The sequence below is a fragment of the Biomphalaria glabrata genome, chromosome 5, assembly GCF_947242115.1.
Source record: "Biomphalaria glabrata chromosome 5, xgBioGlab47.1, whole genome shotgun sequence".
In the NCBI taxonomy this organism is placed as follows: domain Eukaryota; kingdom Metazoa; phylum Mollusca; class Gastropoda; family Planorbidae; genus Biomphalaria; species Biomphalaria glabrata.
Window position 1 is genome coordinate 14306207 of NC_074715.1, and position 19058 is coordinate 14325264.

The window sequence follows — 19058 nt, forward strand, 5'->3', positions numbered from 1 at the left end:
AACATGCCTTGCCATGCGTGAAGAACGTCTGGTTAAGTGGTCCCCGACCTCATCAACTTCCGTCTCAGTAACGCTGAAGGTATGTCAGTAAACGTGAAACCCATTCTTGGCTTGATGTCATAGAACGGAACGTCAAGTCATAGCCAGGTTTCTTATGAATAAAATAAAGTTAGTATGTTTTCCTTTTTTTTTTTTTTTTTTGAGGACCACTGACTGTCTAGCCCTCGTCTCTCCTGGGGGACGCATACTGGAATGCAGTGTATCCCCTAGGATTGCGCGGTCACAGGGTTAGAAGTCTACAACATTATGTGTTTGATTTTGTGTTTTTTGAGTAGTGCTTTGTCTATGTTTCTTTGCAATCTTATGTCGGAACTATTCAATGCGTTGCACGCAGGCGGCCAAGGAAAAAAGACAAGTATGAAGATCCCCTATTGATGAAATCATCACAAATAGTTGTTGTTTTTTCCCCCACATGTTTCTTATGTTTCTTCAGAATAGAAGATTATTACATCTTAGCCCCATCCTCTCGCAGGACGCCGATGGGGGGGGGGGGTAGTAGCGTGCAGGATTTGAACTCGAGACCATGGAAAGAGTTCATACCCCAAGACCAAGCAGCCATCATTCATTTTTATATATTATTATTATTATCATTATAGTATTATTATTATGGTTAGTAACATAGTCAAAAATTGTAATTTTAAACATGTTGCACAAAGCTAGCCGTGCGTAAAAATCAAGAAGTTAGTGCCGCTAGATGATTAGAGCAACAGAGTCAGCGCCATAATGATAATCAATCTATGAAACGTAAGCAGCCACATCGAGTACAGTGTACATGCATATCGTCTTCTATGCACATGTCTAGTTATCGGTTAGTAGCGCCTAGTGTAATGTAAACACGTGTTGCTATTTCTGTAGCTAGTCTAACATAAGGAAATATCGCCGCTCACCAGGGACTGCCTCAGTTTAACGTAAAGCAGGTTAGCACTTAAGAAGTTGAGTCAGAAGTTCTGATAGAAAAATTATCTCAAAGAGAAGATCGACATAGTAGATGTTTTTTTTTTTGTTTTTTTTTTTAACTACCACTTAATTATGGAGACAAATTTAAGAAAGTTTTTTGAAGGGGCAAGATGTGGTAACTCTAGAGAAAGTTGCATGAGTTACAGTTCTTTCAGAAAACAAAATTATTCCGAGTTTTTAATGCATATTTCTTCAACCATTAATACTGCGCAGTTTAAGATGATCTAGGTCTTTTTGTACTAAGTTACATATATTGCAGACATTTAATATAGTAACCACTCCTCAAGTGGAGAGCTTATGAACATGGAAGATTGATTAGTTCTCTATTGTTTCTAAAGTCTAGACTTAGTTTTCATGTTTGTGTTCACTAAGACTTAGACGACGACCTATATAAGGAACTAATTCAGCAAATACCACCACCTCAGCTTGATCCGAGATTGGGTGTGGGAGAAATAACGTGTACAAACTTTTTACCACACAGACAGAGTGAGTTGATAAAAGCTTTGCAAAAACAAACTATTTACATTCAGGACCTCTCACAACAATGCGGAATAGCGAACACTGCATTTATTTTAAACCAAAAAAACACGGGTATTTTATTACAAAGGTTTAACAAAATGTCACTTACTTTGAAAATGCTAAAACATAAAGACTCATGAGGTAGCTAGCCATAGGACTACAATAACAACACAAGAACTGATGACGTAATATTCATGTTATTAGCTTTAACGCAAGGGGAATAGCTCCCAATAGTACAACATTAATTAGTTCGCATGTCCCCACCATCTGATAGTCCAAGTCATACCAAAAAAAAAAAAAAAAAGAAATTAAATACAATTCAAGCGAGTTATTATATCCACATATATTTTACATATGACCATCTTTTAAAGGTTCAATTAAATTTGAAGTCATTATAACAACCAATGGTGGTTAAACAGAAACTGAAAGAGAACTAATGTCGATTACGTTGTTACTAAATTTAGACGGTAGAGATCTCGCGTGATGCTCACCAGATACAGTGTGCTGTCATCGTGATTTGTAAGGGACACTTTAATCGCTTTCTAGTAGTCTTTTTTTTGGGGGGGACAGTTTGAATATATTTTTTTAAAATGTTGTTACCTCTCACATTAGAGATAGCCCAGCAGATAGATAGATAGATAGATAGATAGATAGATAGATAGATAGATAGATAGATAGATAGATAGATAGATAGATAGATAGATAGATTAGATCGATAGATAGATAGATAGATAGATAGATAGATAGATAGATAGATAGATAGATAGATAGATAGATAGATAGATAGATAGATAGATAGATAGATAGATAGATAGATAATGGGGTTAAGCGTGTTATGTGGCTAACACAACGACCATCTCAGGTAGAGATTAGAGCTGGGTGAACTCAGAGGCGTCCTAAAACCCCTAAAGTAAAAATCCAGTCTTCACCAGGATTCGAACCCTGGACCCCACTTTGCAACCGCGCATCATAGTTGCCTAAGTTCTAAGTATTGAAACCTTAAACACACTCAAGTCTTAAACTATAAATCGTGCACTTAAAAAAAAAGACAAAAAAAAAACAACACAGACATAAAAAGACTCTTTAAAAAAAAGACACTCACTTTAAAATGCATTATATAACACATTAAGAAACAAAATATTTATTTTAAAACAATGACAACAATAACAACAAAAAAAAAGTGTGCCAAGAATGTCAGGAGTAAGTCTTAGAAATCTTTCTCAAAGTTTAGTTTGGATTAGACTTTCATCTCAAGTTAAACACTGTGAGATCATGTTGATTGTTTCAAAGCCGTGCCTAATACTGAGATACGCCCACGCGGCGTTGGACTTCGACCTGGCCAATGCAGTTTTGAAAACCTTGACATTAATATGGAATTGCTTTTTATGTCATTTTGTGGAACCCGCTTCATTGCAGTCACTGACTCGGCGTGTGGGAATGGAAGTAGATCGTAAAGGGAACGTATGTTTTCGTAATTTAATATGTTTGATCTACCCTTTTCCGGCCTGAGAGCGATAGAATACATGTGTTTTCGTAATTTAATATGTTTGATCTACCCTTTTCGGCCTGAGAGCGATAGAATACGTATGTTTTCGTAATTTAATATGTTTGATCTACCCTTTTCCGGCCTGAGAGCGATAGAATACGTGTGTTTTCGTAATTTAATATGTTTGATCTACCCTTTTCCGGTCTGAGAGCGATAGAATACGTGTGTTTTCGTAATTTAATATGTTTGATCTATCCTTTTCCGGCCTGAGAGCGATAGAATACGTGTGTTTTCGTAATTTAATATGTTTGATCTACCCTTTTCCGGTCTGAGAGCGATAGAATACGTGTGTTTTCGTAATTTAATATGTTTGATCTACCCTTTTCCGGCCTGAGAGCGATAGAATACGTGTGTTTTCGTAATTTAATATGTTTGATCTACACTTTTCCGGCCTGAGAGCGATAGATTACATGTGTTTTCGTAATTTAATATGTTTGATCTACCCTTTTCCGGCCTTGGAGCGATAGTATACGTGTGTTTTCCTAATTTAATATTTTTGAGCGATAGAATACGCGTGCAGCGACCGCATGAAGGATTACAAAATCATTGATTCCATTAAGACCGGATAGGGCCCGCATGTCGGAGCATGCGCATCACTACTAAAGAATGCCGTGGCCTGTGAGCTGTGTGCTTTTACTTTTGTTCTGAACTGCCAAAAAAATCGGGACATTATTATTATTGTTATTATTATTGCTACGTATTTAAGGGCGACTTAATCTGCCTCTAGTCTAAGTAAAAGTATAGTTCACCTTTCAGACGTTGCGATCTATAGGGCAGATGATGTAAAGGTCATCTGTTTCTGTGCCCAGCGGTTTACGAGGGTGTCATGTGGCTAGCACAACGGCCATCCGCATTTTCTTTTCCCAAACTAATGTCAGGTACCCATTAGAGCTGGGTTGACTCTGAGGCGCCTAAAGATCCCGAAATTAAAAATCCCAGTCTTCACCAGGACGCGAACCCGGGACCTCCGGTTCGGAAGCCAAGCGCTTTACCACTCAGCCACCGCGACTCATTCTAGTGTAAGTTATACCTGATATCTAATTGTAATTGGGATCTTAAAATGAAATAGCGGAATGACTTTCAGTGTGACAGTTCTTAAAATGTCGACATATCGGAGGTCAAAGTGGACATTCAGTTCAAGAGGCACATTGTAAACTAACGTCTTAAATCTCTTTTCCTACGGTAAGGTCATGACCTCAATGTTTTTCTTTGTATTCACAGTTATCAAAGCTTTGTACCAAAAATGCGTATAGCACAGTATTTCTGAACAACTAAATCGGAGAAACTTTTAGGTCGTACAAGGATGCATGCTCTATCCAGCTCTTTTTAGCTGCTGCAATAGAAGTATCCAAGCCTTCGACAATGTAAGCTACTGAATGCTGGGTATCAGATACCAGGGGGAAAAATACAAATGAGTTTGTACTGTTACAAGTCAACTCTGGCAGGCAAAGATGATAAACACCCTAATACTGTTCGGTCCTATTGCCTTCAAGGTCGGTAAAGGGAGCACGAAGAAAGGGTCGTCCAAAGAAAAGCTGGATGGACAGTGTCCTAGAATGAAACGCGCTCTCTCTTGATATCCTGCTATGAACCGGGAAATGTGGAGGGATTTGGTTACACGAACTGTCACAGCACCTCAGCGACTAAAGTCAAGTACAGGGGATGATGATTCACTTTTGAAATTATGTATTTTTTTACTTAATCTATCAACACTAATTAGCATTAAAAGCTATAACTTCATACTTCAACGATCACTTGCTTACCAACGTCCTTTATCTCTCTCTTTCTCTCTCTCTCTCTCTCTTTTCTTATATAATACAGAAGTTACTTTACAAAAAAAAAAAAAAAAGATTATGATTACATGCATGTTAACCAATGACTTAAATTCTGCCAGGTCACTGGTTTTCCTGGCTGACTCAGGCAACCCATTCCATGCTCTAATAGCACTAGAGAAGAAGGAGCATTTGTACAAATGTGTCCTAGCATATATGGAATGAGGAATGTGCCTTTATCTTTGTGTCTTTTTGAGTAATTAATTAGATTTTGTTTTTGTATAATTTTAGGTATAATTGCTATCTATCTATCTATCTATCTATCTATCTATCTATCTATCTATCTATCTATCTATCTATCTATCTATCTATCTATCTATCTATCTATCTATCTATCTATCTATCTATCTATCTATCTATCTACCTGCCTACCTATCTATCTCTCTATCTATCTCTCTATCTATCTATCTATCTATCTATCTATCTATCTATCTATCTATCTATCTATCTATCTATCTATCTATCTATCTGTCTGTCTATCTATCTATCTATCTATCTATCTATCTATCTATCTATCTATCTATCTATCTACCTGCCTAACTATCTATCTATCTATCTATCTATCTATCTATCTATCTATCTATCTATCTATCTATCTATCTATCTATCTATCTATCTATCTACCTGCCTAACTATCTATCTATCTATCTATCTATCTATCTATCTATCTATCTATCTATCTATCTATCTATCTATCTATCTACCTGCCTATCTATCTATCTATCTATCTATCTATCTATCTATCTATCTATCTATCTATCTATCTATCTATCTATCTATCTATCTATCTATCTATCTATCTATCTATCTATCTATCTATCTACCTGCCTATCTATCTATCTATCTATCTATCTATCTATCTATCTATCTATCTATCTATCTATCTATCTATCTATCTATCTATCTATCTATCTATCTATCTGTGTTTCTTTAGTCGTTAGATTGTTATGACACCTATATATTCATATCTTGTTAATCTCTTCGCGCCCACATAGTATCGCAGGAGCGCGTTGCCTTAAAAGTATAACTCTATTGTCGACATGGTCAACGAAACATTCAAAGTGTATAGAAAAACAAAACAACAACTTTCGTCTTTTCCAGCTTACGCTGATCTTAGTGTTGCCAACTCAGCGCCCCATTCGTCCATACACTCTTAGCAAGGACAATAATCCACGCTTAAGTGTGTTTTTTTTTCTTCTTTATCCAGTAAAAAATGAGGCGGTTTTATCGTTAGGATTGTAAATCCAGTTTGACGAGCATATGCCCTATAGATCGCTGCGTCTGAAAAGAAGGCCCGGGGTGGGGGGGGGGGGGGTACTTTACTTATTTTACTTTGACGAGCTCGAGATTGGTTTAACACTTTGTACCAATGAGGTTTGAACTACCCATGATATCCAGGCAAACAATGCCGGCGATAGCAAGTATAATCTGAGCCCTTTTTTTTTTGTCCTCACTAGTATGCACATTTCACATGTCGTTGCATTCATTAAAAGAACATTTTTTGTTTGTTTGTTTGTAGTTTGTGATGTTTTGGGTAATTACCTTGACGCCAATGTATGGCGTCCCAACACATCAAGCGCTAGTGGTGTGTGTGTGTTGATGTGTTTTATGTTGTTTGGTTTGTATCTACGTCACTACTATCTGATGCCCGTGCTACCTGAAATCTTTTTAAAAGCATTTACAAAAAAGGGGGACGACATGAACTTGAACTGATGGCCTTCTCAAGCCGACTTTCTAACCACTCTGTTAGAGAGGTGCCTCTGAAAATTGAAGATTGTATAATTATCTATTATTTGTATAAAGTTACGTTGAAGCGGCGACGTATAAAGGTGAATTATTCAGCTTATACCACCACTTCAGTCAAGTACAATTTCTTTCCCTTGTTCTAGATATCAAACAAACAGTTAATTGACAATAGCTAATTAATTAATTGATTTTTTAAAAATTGATTTCTAGTGTCGTTAGGTAAAAGAAATAAGTGTACAAACTTTCAGCTTGATCCGAGATTGGGTGTCGGAGAAATATTGTTTACAAACGTTTTACCAGACAGACAGAGTTGATATAACCTTTGTAAAAGAAAAGTAACTAGATAAAATGTGATAACTGAAGTGATGGACATGATAACTCTGACTTTATCCTTGACCTTATTGCGTAATAATTGACAGGTCATGTCCGTTACAAAATATATTTGTATTTGCTTTCGTTTTTATCTACCTAAAGTTGAATGTCTTGACAAACTTCCGGGTCCCCCCCCCCCATCGTGTCTTGAGATTTGAGGAGTAAAGATAAAATCCTTTAGATATAGAGCTCTGGCAGTCTGTACCATTTCATTTATTTTTTTTTTAATAGAGTTTTTCTTTCGAAACTATTTCAAGTTGAAATGATGAACATGTGAGGTAAAAAAAACAACAACACAAAAAAACCTAAAGAGTTGTAACAAGAAAACACCGAGAGAAACGTTCTGCCCTTGATGGCTCAGGCACTCCTGCTTTCTCATGACATGGAGGAACTTTGTTTTTGTTAGTTACGTGTTTTATGATTCATGGTGTTTTTGTGTGTGTGTGTGTTTGAAATCTCTCTCTCTCTCTCTTTTTCAATATCTCTCTCTTTCTCTCAATCTCTCTCTCTCTCTTTCAATTTATTTCTCTCTTTCAATCTTTCTTTTTCCCTCTTTCAATTTCTCTTTTTTTCAATTTCTCTCTTTCTCTCTTTCAATCTTTCTCTCTTTCAATTTCTCTTTCAATCTTTCTCTCTTTCAATCTCTCTCTTTCAATCTTTCTCTCTTTCAATCTCTCTTTTTTCAATCTCTCTTTAAATCTCTCTCTTTCAATCTCTCTCTCTTTAAATCTCTTCTTTAAAACTCTCTCTCTCTCTCTCTCTGTTTCAATTTCTCTCCCTGTTTTTCAATCTCTCTTTCTCTTTTTTTTTTTTGCACATTGGTCTCTTTTTCTCACTCCTCGTTTTCAACGTTTCCTATTTACCTTTAGAAATGTGTATGTGTGTGTGTGAGATAGAAAGAAAGTTAAAATCATGAAAGTGAAAAATTTTGATGTCTGATAATATAAAAAAAGGAAAGAGAGCGTTTTGACATAATGCATCCAACATGGGTGTAAAAATAAATTGTAAAAAATCTTAGATTCCAGTATAAATATATTTACCCTTATGGAGCACCCTTTAAACTAATAAATAGAAGTAGAGGAAAAAAGAGAGAGAGAAAGAGAAGAGAAAGAAAGAGGGTAGAGAGAGAAAGAGAGATGGTAGAGAGAGAAAGAGAGATGATAGAGAGAGAATAAAAAGAGAAAGAAAGAGAGAGGAGAAGGATAGAAAGAGAAAGAGAGGATAGAGAAAGAGAGAGGATAGATAGATAGATTATACACTTTTGATAAATAACAAAATTGTACACTTAAACGTTAGCATAAAAAAACTACTTTATTATAATCTCCACTTGTATCTACAACTGTCAGCTATCTATTATGCTTACTACTTCTATATACTTCAAAAGACTTTAACATCTAAGCTTGACAGACGGACAAACTGCTAATACGGAGATATCTTAAAAATGCAATTAATTGATAATGAAGACTTAAAACCCACGTATTTATTTAAATCTTAAGTAGATCTGGTAGGATAATGGAAGATGCTCTCGATGGCTATGAAGGCACTGTTAGCATTGGAGGAAGAAGAATTACTAACTTGCCCTTCGCAGATGACATTGACGGCCTAGCAGGGACTAGAGGAACTAGCTGACCTGGTGATGCGCATTGACAAGACTTCCGCAGCATATGGCATGCAAATAAATGCCGAAAAAAACTAAATTATGACCAATAGCCATTAGGACTTTAAAAGGGGCATCAACATTGGAGGTGAAAAGCTGACTAGTGTTAGCAGCTTCAAATACCTCTGAGCGTCTCAAATGAGGGAGGAATGAAACCGGAACTACAGGCCCGAATTGCACAGTACACAGCAGCCCTTTCGAAATATAAAATATGGAAAGACAAAGGCTTAGCGCTCCCTGGTCATGGCCACATTTTTATAATGCTTGTGAGTCTTGGACGCAGACTGCAGAGCTAGAGAGGAGGATCCTAGCAGTGGAACTGAGATGCTACAGAGGGATCCTAGCAGTGGAACTGAGATGCTACAGTGGGATCCTAGCAGTGGGACTGAGATGCTACAGAGGGATCCTAGCAGTGGAACTGAGATGCTACAGTGGGATCCTAGCAGTGGAACTGAGATGCTACAGTGGGATCCTAGCAGTGGGACTGAGATGCTACAGAGGGATCCTAGCAGTGGAACTGAGATGCTACAGTGGGATCCTAGCAGTGGGACTGAGATGCTACAGAGGGATCCTAGCAGTGGAACTGAGATGCTACAGAGGGATCCTAAGTATCACTTTTAAAGACCGCATCACAAACCAAGAGATTAGAGACAGGGCCAGGTAAAAGAAGATGAGGCAGACAGAGAAAGCGATGGGAGAACAAAATAAAAGAATGGACATGACTGCCATTGAAAGAAATTCTATCTAAGGCAAAAGACAGAGAGGAATGGAGAAAGACGGTCGACGAATCTTGCGTGGTGCTCCAACGGTCCAACAGACTAAGGGATAGGTAAGGTAAAGATCTGGTAGTGATGTAAACTTAGACATTGAAGTGCTCAACACACACGTTACATGCACTGTCCATATTTTGTTTAGGGGGAAGGATCGAATCTGATTTTAATGATTCGCTGGCGAATCAATGCTTTTGATCTTTGTATTGGCCTCACTACACTCTTGTAGAGTCTGTATCCTAACCAATATTATACAAGTACAAAACATACTACCTGTCACTGAAAGAGTTCTATCCATGGCCAAAGACAGAGGAATAGAGAAAGACAGTCAACAGATCTTGTGTGGTGCCCCAACTGTCCAATAGGGTCAGTGAAGGTGAAGAGATTCTCCTAACATTATGCTCAGGTCATAATAACACATGGCTGTCAATTTAAAAAACATAAAAAAAAACAAGAATTGATTTTTAAACCCAAAAGAAAACCCAAATGTTCTTGTTTTAAGATTCTTATTTAAAAAAGAATTTTAAAAAAAGGCAAATTAATTGGGGATTCCATTAATAGAGTAATTGATACATATGTTTGTTTGTCGTATGGTTTAGTTCAATGTACAGAAGAATATACATTGGCGCGCCTTGTGACACAGTCAATACGAATAAATTATTTAAGGTTACGGAATAAATCGAATTGAAAAACAAAAGATCTTCAAATAGACATATGATTTTGTAGCGGTGTATCTGAATCCACCGCGCAATCACCCACGCTGATTGCTGCTAGATAATGTGTGTGTGTGTGAGAGTGTGTGAAGGAGAGAGAGTGCGGGAATTTGTGTGTTTGGGGGAGAAAGTTATGTATGTTTCTTGTGAGGGCGTTGGGTCAAAAGAAGTTCATGAATCACTGTATTTTTTTAAAAAATCAAGACGTTTTCTTTTGGTCAGGGCGCCAAGCACTGAGGCGCTGCAGGGTGTGTATGTGTGTTTGATGAGCGTGTGTGAAAGAAGCCGTGGGTATGTGTTTAAGTGTGAAAGAAAGACTGCGTGTTTTGATGCGGGTGCTGTTACAGTGCTGAAAAATGTCTATTCCTTTGGAATAGTTGAGCTTTACAAAGCTTAAATCAACTCAGTCTTTCTGACTGGCAGGAATCGTGTCCATCCCACTTTCACATTCTCAGCATCAAGTTGAAACTTTGCACAATTATTCTTGGCCGTGATTTTGTTTTTATATAGAAAAAATGTTCTACGTTAATTTAAGTGGAGATATGCCTTGTGTTTAGTTGTTCGCTAAAAAGATGTAAACTAATAATAGACTATAAACCTACTATTTATAGGGTACAAGTACTTGAAGAGCTCAGTGGCTAACATGCCGGCCTGCCATCACGGAGGCTTGAGTTCGAATACAGATTCGAGCGATTTCTTTTTTTTTTTTTAATAGCTTTTAAAAAGGCAGCACGGAAGCCTTCTCCAGGTAATATCTCTCTTTTTATCACCCCCGCCCCACCCCCCTTCCAAAAAAAATGTTCCACAAAATTGATTGGACCATAGAGCACTTAACGTGCTTTAAGAATGAAGGTAAACCTGTGATATCAATGAAGAAAATTGTACAAACTTTATATAAACCTTTTTTTTTTGTAACGACAGCCTAGTAGCCTACTATATCATATCTTCGCTTAATAAATTGTTGTCTTTTCCATTGCTTAATATTGTCTTCAACTGAGACTCGAGCCGAAACTAAGACTTTATTCTACAACTATCAACAAGACTGTATGATTTTTTGTCATTTGGAAGTTTCTTAGTAAAATTACTTATTATTAAAGTGTCTTTATATGGACAACATAAAAGAATGAACGGGCCTGCCATTGAAAGAGGTTCTAAGGCAAGGGACAGAGAGGAATGGAGAAAGACGGTCGACGAATCTTGCTTGGTGCCCCAACGGTCCAACAGACTAAAGGAGAGGTAAAGGTAAAACTAAAGTGTTCCGAATTTCTGTTCCTGGATTTGTTTGTGCTTCACTTATGTTGAAATGAAGTTATAATCTGTGTACAATAGAAGAAACCGCAGGAATGGATTATTACAATGGGATGTATACCAATATTGAAGACGTCAAGTTATAATCTATGTACAATAGAAGGAACCGCGGAATGGATTATTACAATGGGATGTATACCAATATTGAAGTCGTCACTAACGAAGCATGGAAAGGTCGACCTGTTTTTTTTTTAAATGCATTTATATCAAGAGACGCAATGGACGAAATCATTTTTGTCTGTTCAATCTCTATAATATAATCTGACACAGAGAATAACAATAAACATGGAATGAATGGAATCGGCTGACTGATCACACGTGTCGCCCCCCAAGGCTCTAGCGCAGTGTTTCCCAAACTGTGTCCCGCGGAACCCTTGAGCTCCGTGAGGCCTGAATAGGTGTTCCATAAACTATTGCTGTATTCAACTAGTAGGCTACCATGTGAATTAATCTCTCTAGAAAATAAGCAAAAGTGTTCCGCTTAATACTCCGAATGTACAACGTGTTACTTTAAGGAAAACCACATTTCTCGTGATATTCTAAACGGATTTCTTTTATGCTTTATTAATTGACGGATACAGAGCTTTAAAAGATTCAAAACTATATTGCTCTAGAGTGATGATTGTAGATAACAATTGAGTGGGTTGCTGAGATTTTTATAGCACATTCTGAGATGGTTATAGCACTTCTGTGGTGCTTATAGCATTTGGTGAGGCGGCAATTTCAAAGTATAGTCGCAAAATCGGAAAATCAAGACTCTGGACCCAAAACCTTCCTATAGAAGAAAAACTAGACGGAGAACTGCCTGATCTCTGCCCGGTTCGTCTCAGATTTCTGTGACAGGTGGGGAAATGTGACGTGTGTTTGGCACGTTTTATGTCTAGGGGATGATTATTTTTAAAGCTATCACACTCCCACTTATCAGCATATGAATCGGGAGCAGACACGCAACGAGACAAAGCAATGAAAGATAGATACAAAAGTTAAAATAAAGGAAATTTATTTACATAAATATACATATAATAATAAAAAGGGGGAGGGTTTGCATCTATCTCTAATATATCCTATATTTAATCATCACTCTTGCACATAATAAGAGAGTATGTCACTTTGTCCTCTGACTTAGCTGGTATTCCTGTTGATGTCGCAGCTGGCTGTGTCCTGGCTTGAGGTTCTGCAGCTGGAGGTGGCGCTCTAGCGGATAGAGGGACGCCGGCGATATAGTTCTTGTGGAGTCTCAATCCCCAAAATCTATTATCTGTAGTGGGCACAGTAGGGCGGGTGGCCGGCTACCGTGGGCACAAGGTTACTGCGGGCAGAGCGGATCTGCCGTGGGCAGCGTAGTTGACAGGATATGTCCAGTGAGTTGCAGAGGGTTGGCGTAGCTATGACGTCTCACACAGACCTGAGCCCATAGGGACGTCGCACCTAATAGCTTGACAGGTGGGCTGTCGAATAGGCGGGCAATGCCGATAGCGCCAAGTAGTAGAGTTGAGTAGTGTCGTGTAGACACTGAACAGCAACAGCAAATAAATAGGCAGGTCTCAGTAGGACAGTGCAGTGCTGGATGGCACTCAGCACATAAATAGTAGGTGATTCTTGATATCAAACAAATAGGCAGACACCTGAGGGAGGCTGCGGATAAACAAAGACAAGTTAGGACATGTCTCTCATGCATCTTATCGATGCCCTCGACTGAGGTGCATTCGTCAGATTGGTAAAATTGCTTTAGAGCATAATTGGGAGAAGATGACAAATGGGGTTTGGAATAATAGATGGCTGATAGTAGCAATATAAAATGTACATAAGAGGGAAAGTAATAATATAAAAATGTACATAGAAGGGGAAGTAATAGTCTCAAATAAACAACACAGGTGGATAGAGAACGAAAAGAGGGGGGGGGGTTTGATTTGGGCGATGGTCAGCGACCCAGATGATTGTTTACATATGACCGTGGGTCGAGAACAATGGGGCGTGCTTGAATGTCCCTTCAAGCGGCGCAATTCTCCTTAGAGTAAAATGAGTAAAGGGGAGAGAATTCATATATCTTCTCTAAACGCAGTATCAGTGCGCTGGTAAAATTATCAAGGCGGTCAACCGAGATAAAGGAAGTAGACTAAGATGTACAAATATATACATGGTTGCATCAACTATCAATTGAGCAACGTAGCATTAATAGATTAATGCAATACATAAATAAATACATAGCACATGTTTATGTTTTCTACTTACGCCAGTGAGAAATACACAATGCACTAATTAAATATAAATGAACTAAGCAAAATACACATGATAAAATCCAATGGAAATATACACAGAGTAATTAAGATGGAACTTGTGATTAAGTTCGGCTTACCACCAGGTATTCCTCTAGGAGAAAGAATAAGTGATATAGTCCAGACTCGATAGATCAGCTCGAATGAAAGAGAGTCTGATTTGAGTTGGTTTACTTTATATATGCCTGGGAAATGTGAGCGGACACAGGAAATGTCCTAGGCTAAGTTTTATCTCACACGTGGGTGGATTTGACTCGAGGTGGGAGCCGCACCTGGGATATCACGCGGTGTGTTGACCAGGGTAATCCCTTAGATCAAAGAGAGACGTGAGAGAAAGGGGGGGGGGGAGAAGGATTAGCTTGCATTCAAACCAAGGTGGTGTCAACCGCGACCGTCCTTCAGACATCCGGCGGGCAAGACAAAAGAGATTGTGTGTCTACCTTTCCCCGATCAAGGGCAGATAAATGAAAGGACGCGCCTTAGCTATCTCCAAGGTGGTCAACTAAGTCTAGCCTGGAGATGAAAAGGTGGCGCGGGTGAATGATTTAGGGGTAGGATGGACAAATAAATTAAAATAAAATAAATAAATAAGGAAAAATAATAATTAATGCTGTGATAATTTAGAGTGACTCTGACAGCGAGTTTTTGACTTGTCACAATTTCTTTCTCTTATACCTTCTCTCTCTCTCTTTTATCATCTCGCTTTCTTTTTTTTTTACTCTTCTCAATTACATTTTCTCTCTTTCTCTCTTTCTCTTCCTCGCTCTTTTTACATGCTCTCTCTTTCTCTCTCGCGTTTTCTATTTTTATTTCTCACTTTTTTACCTTCTCTCTCCTCTTGCTTTTTCTCTTTTACTCTCTCTCTCTTTCTCTCACACACATGCGCATGCACATAAAAAAACATATTTATCTTAGGGCGGACAGCTGCTCGGCTGTATATGGTACATAGAAGGAACATGTGAGAGTTTCCCGTTATGCTCGGCCTTTGGCCTCTCTTCTAATCCGAAGATACGAGCCATTGGTAATAGGTTTGTAATAAGTTACAGCTGCTTGGATTTTTCTCAGAATTTTGTTCAGACAGACAGGTAGAGGCAAGCTTCTGTAGGCCTAGATTTCCAAGAGTCTTTGACCCAACTCTTAGGACTATTACAAAGATGAAGAGGAAGATTATTAGTATAATAAAGATATTTGAAAAACCAAGAAAACTCCTGAGAATATTTGAGATTAAGAGACGAGTTTTCCTCATTCAAATGGACTACAGATTTAAAGAAAGAAGTCTTTGTTATGTATGTATGTTTACTACATATGTTGATGTTGTATTGGGTTCTAATAACGTATCACTGTTTACCAGGACGGCATGCAGCCTTCACGCCAGCACGTTGTTCAAAGACTTGTTTTTTAAATGCTCAATCTGGACATACGCATGACTTCATGTTAGTTTCTTTCTTCCACCATACAATGCTCGATTGCTCCCTCTCCTTATCGTAATACGATAATTGTCGAGATCCTTGGAACTCATTTATATAGACAAGTGAACTTTGACGTTTTGTAGGTCAGTGTTGTTTTTGTTTTAGCTTTCATTTTCAAACTTGCGCTATCGAGATGGTTGCTCATCTTTTCCTTTCTTTTCTTACGTCGGCTCTCATAACGAAGGAAAAACAATATTTGTTTGAAAAAAAACGTTTCAACTCTTGACAGCTGGGTCGCTAGGAGTGGGTACGAGGGGTGCGGGGTACATTTATATATTACTTTTTTATTATACTAGCCGGACATTACCCCGGCCTGCGGGTCTTAGTTTGTGTTTACTAATCTAGTTAATTGGACTTAGATGTATGTTAAACTTAGATATTGATCCTTTCAAGTTTTTCTCTTTCGCCACGAAAATAAAAGTAGTTTTGCGAAATAGGGTTTATCCTTTAAGTCGATACATTTACATCTATTAAAAATGAAAGTAGCGCGAGATGAATAGGATATAGAGTACAATTAAAACGGGTTTACCCGATTTGTTCAATGAATGGGATTATAAAGTACGTCAGGACGTAGAAATTCGCAGATATATGGAACGAATTTATATAAAAATGCTTTTGAAATACAAATTTGTAGGTTAATTTTATTAAATAATGAAATCAATACACTATATTTTGTATTCTCAAGTGTCAAATTTAAAAACTATCTGTTCAAAGTATAGTTCTAAAAATTAGATCTAGGTCCTTTGATAGAGTTGTGCAACTTTTTTTTTGAGGGTCTTAAGTTTCTTTTAGGGCTACTATACATAGGTTACGGTGCCAGTTAGTACCCAAGGAACATTTATGCCAAGTTTTATCAAGATTGGTGAAACGGTTTTGAATTCTATGCAGGACATACATACATGCATAGATACATATTACATACGCCTTACTTTCTACTTTATAGTATAGACAAGTTTTATCAAGATTAGTCAAACGGTTCTGATTTCTATGCAGGAAATACATAAATACATACTCCTTACATTATACTTTATATATTAGATTATTCTATATTATATTATTATATTAAGGGATGACAATAAAGTGAGGATTTTTTATGTGTGTGCGCAAATGTCAACAATATTTTTGTAAAAAAAACATCAGCTAGGTGCCCAAGTCTTTTGTAGTTATAGCCCAAGCCTTTTGTAGTTCTAGCCTAAACCTTTTGTAGCTCTAGCCTAAACCTTTTGTAGCTCTAGTCTAAACCTTTTGTAGTTCTAGCCTAAACCTTTTGTAGCTCTAGCCTAAACCCCTTGCAGTTCTAGCCCAAACCTTTTTTAGTACTAGCCTAAACCTTTTGCAGTTCTAGCCTAAACCTTTTGCAGTTCTAGCCTAAACCTTTTGCAGTTCTAGCCTAAACCTTTTGCAGTTCTAGCCTAAACCTTTTGCAGTTCTAGCCTAAACCTCTTGCACGACAGCAAGGAATTTCTAAATTCAAACTCGGAACAGTCGTGAATTCTTCTTTATCTAGACAGATGTTTACTTCTGAGATGTAAGCTTTTTTTTTTTTCAGTCTATGCCAAGAATAAAAGAATATTTTTTGTGGTAATAGGGTCTGTCTTAGGTGACTAAAATTGAGACATTTTAAGAGGGTAGGATTGACAGTTTTGTAAGAATATGCGCAGTGTCCACAGTGGACGTTCCGGTTCCATATGAAAAGTGAGATTATTAAGCCGCAACCCGAGTCTGTCATTGGACATAACGGCTGATAGGATTGGAACTCGGCTCCATCGTGAAGAACGCTCGAATAGCAAACAAATGTTCTACAGTTTGAAATAGTCAACACAACTAAAAAACAAAACAAGTAGCGCAGTGTCATTCATCTCACAATAAAAGGTTGAACAATAAAAGGTTGAACAATAAAAGGTTGAACAATAAAAACATGCATAATTCTTTTTTTAAAAAAAAAAGTACTTTCTACATCTTATAGAGTGATACATGTTCTTTTAATAACTAATTAATGTTAAATTAAAAAGACTTTTATCCCGCCCCATTCCTCCCTCCCTGCCAACGAGAAAGAATTTTGGTTAAGGGAATGTATAGATGCACTAGACCTTATAATAGTCCAATTATAGGTCTTTAGAAGATGATGCGCCAAAGAGTTCTGATCAAGGAATGCGTAAATACCCGAAGCCATATAGTCCGTTCAAGATAAACATTTCCGCATTTTCTAAACTTATTTGAATTTAGCTGTTTTTTTTTTTATTTGAAAAATTATAACGGTCAAACTAAAGTTTGCCCCATGTGGCTAACGAGCTAGTAATTCTTTTCTCAGCGATATACATCAACTGTACATTTTCTAGGAAAATAGTTAGAGCCGTTTTTGAGATCCGTGTTCAGGTTCCACCCAGGCTCCAGCCAGGTTCCTAAATGAAATTCTGACTTGATTAGAGGTATTGTAAAAATAACACAGTCACTTATTATAAGATTAAAATGAAGCGTCAATACGCAGTCCATGACAATATTCGTTTTGTTTTTTAACCCCGTGAAATCTGGACATAAACCTAACTACAACGAGCTTATGTATTTCTAACTGTCGTTTGATAAATGTACAGCCAAATAGTTACATTTCATGGTAGAGGAAAGATGAAACAGTGGCGTAGCGAGGGATTTGGGGGCCCGGCCGAGCCGCCGAGGGTTGAGGCTTTGCCTCTTCAGCCCTTGCATTTCGATATTCGACATGAGATAATGTACTTAATAAATATATAAGTCTAATGTGTGGAATACATGCAACTTGGTCAGCAATTCACATAACAACGTGATATATAGCAAGATAACATGGGCATTGGCTAATATTTAATGTAAAAAAAATTCACGGGGGGGGGGGGGAGATTTTCAAATTTGAACCCCCCCTTCCCCCACCCTAGCCACGCCACTGAGATGAAAATAAACGTGCAAGTATAAAGCTACATAGATTGAAATACGCATGCACCAAGTCATCGCTCGCGTAAATAGAAGTCAAGATTAAAATTTGCCTGTTTAGTATTAAATCTGTGTCAGCATTTTAGGGATTAAAAAAAATTGTAAGAGTTAAAGAATTGTAAGAATTTTAAAATTTGAAAGAATTTTTAAAAAATTGTAAGAATGAAAGAGATTGTGCCTTACCTGCTACGCTTGTTTCTAGAAATGTCTCGGAATAGTCAGTTATCACACAAGAGTGCAGAAATGTCATTCAATTTCGTGTTTTCACTATTTCCTAAGTATAATATAGCTCAGAGATAACTCTAATAAGCCTATCACTTGATCTCACGCAATCGCTCATGATACACTGCCTTCGTTGCTTTTGCTTATATAGCAGGCAAGAAGATAAGGTCAACGGTTAGGCCAAAAACATAAAGTATTACATAAAGGTGAGGAACAATTAATGTGTCCCGATTGCTTAAAATTAATATTTCTCACAAAGTGCGGGGTGAAAGAAATGAACCCCACAAGTCCCACATCATTGAAGATGAAGGTGTAGCCTGGCGTACTGTGGGAAATTTCACACGACACACTTCATATTTCATTCAGCGATGTTGCGGGGTTTTTCTGTCGCCGACCAATCGGCTGCGTGAGTTTTATCGGAGGCCCGCCCATCATGAGCCACTTTTTTTTTTTGTTTTTGTTATGGGGGCTGACGGAGGAAAGGAGGTCCCGTGGACGTGATGCGTGGCACCCAGCACGCGGGAGTCACACCACGCATGGCGAAGATATGCCCGGCATCACTGGCATATGTATATTTTTTGTTCATGTAATTATTTTTTTTGGCAAGATTACCCACAGAGCGGAGACAATCTACGTGCTTCAAAGTAGCTCAT

General features: G+C 37.8%; 1 protein-coding gene across 1 annotated transcript in view; it reads right to left on the reverse strand.

Annotated features, from left to right (window-relative positions):
* Window positions 1-18696, reverse strand: part of LOC106061205 (inhibin beta A chain-like) — a 63494-nt gene extending 44798 nt beyond the window's left edge. Inside the window, exon 1 of the mRNA XM_056030940.1 lies at window positions 18367-18696. The gene's annotated coding sequence lies outside the window, so the exon portion shown is untranslated. The remainder of the gene's footprint in view (window positions 1-18366) is intronic.
* Window positions 18697-19058: the final 362 nt, after the last annotated feature.